This window comes from Papilio polytes, unplaced genomic scaffold, assembly GCF_000836215.1.
Source record: "Papilio polytes unplaced genomic scaffold, Ppol_1.0 DF820645.1, whole genome shotgun sequence".
Classification (NCBI taxonomy): domain Eukaryota; kingdom Metazoa; phylum Arthropoda; class Insecta; order Lepidoptera; family Papilionidae; genus Papilio; species Papilio polytes.
The window spans coordinates 42,452-43,070 of NW_013528559.1; the positions used below are offsets into that span (position 1 = coordinate 42,452).

Here is a 619-nt window from a genome sequence, read left to right on the forward strand (position 1 = left end):
GTGCCGTCTACCGCGGGGCGCCTTAGGGCGCAGCGTCCCAATTTATTGGGACGCAACGAGGGCCCCTTCGCGGGGCGGTCAGTGGGGCGTCGCGGTGGCAAGCGCAAGCGATCCCGGGGCGTCCCACACAATGGCCAGGAGGGAACGAAGGGGTTTAGTGAGGTATTATGCCCCCCACTATGGGGGGAGAGTCCCACATAACTCACGTGTCTGCCCAGAGGCATGGAGTATGCGTAACGCATTCCCCTTCGAAAAAAAAGGCATGTAGCTCCCATGTCTGACGGTGGTGTAAAGCATTTTTTCCTCTTTAAAAAAATATATGCCGGTCATATAAAAACAATATATTTCCCTCTATAAAAATAAATACAGGTCCCCCCACCTAGCTCAAGGAAGCAGAGCCCAATGATTATTATTCAACTGATTGTATTAATAAAGTGTTTTATGTTTTATTTTATTTTAAAATTACTGTTACCATAATAACCTTGCTTCCTAAATGATGACAGCTTGTAGTTTATAAATCCTTTTCCACATGGAGGTATTTTCCAATTTATTTAACCACATAAGTTTAACAGTGTGAAAATATATTGTTAGCAAATGTTAGAAAACAGAAGGAATGGTG

At 44.1% G+C, this 619-nt stretch overlaps 1 protein-coding gene across 1 annotated transcript in view; it reads right to left on the reverse strand.

Annotated features, from left to right (window-relative positions):
* Window positions 1-619, reverse strand: part of LOC106110392 (protein aubergine-like) — a 9,683-nt gene that overhangs the window by 416 nt on the left and 8,648 nt on the right. The window lies entirely within an intron of this gene.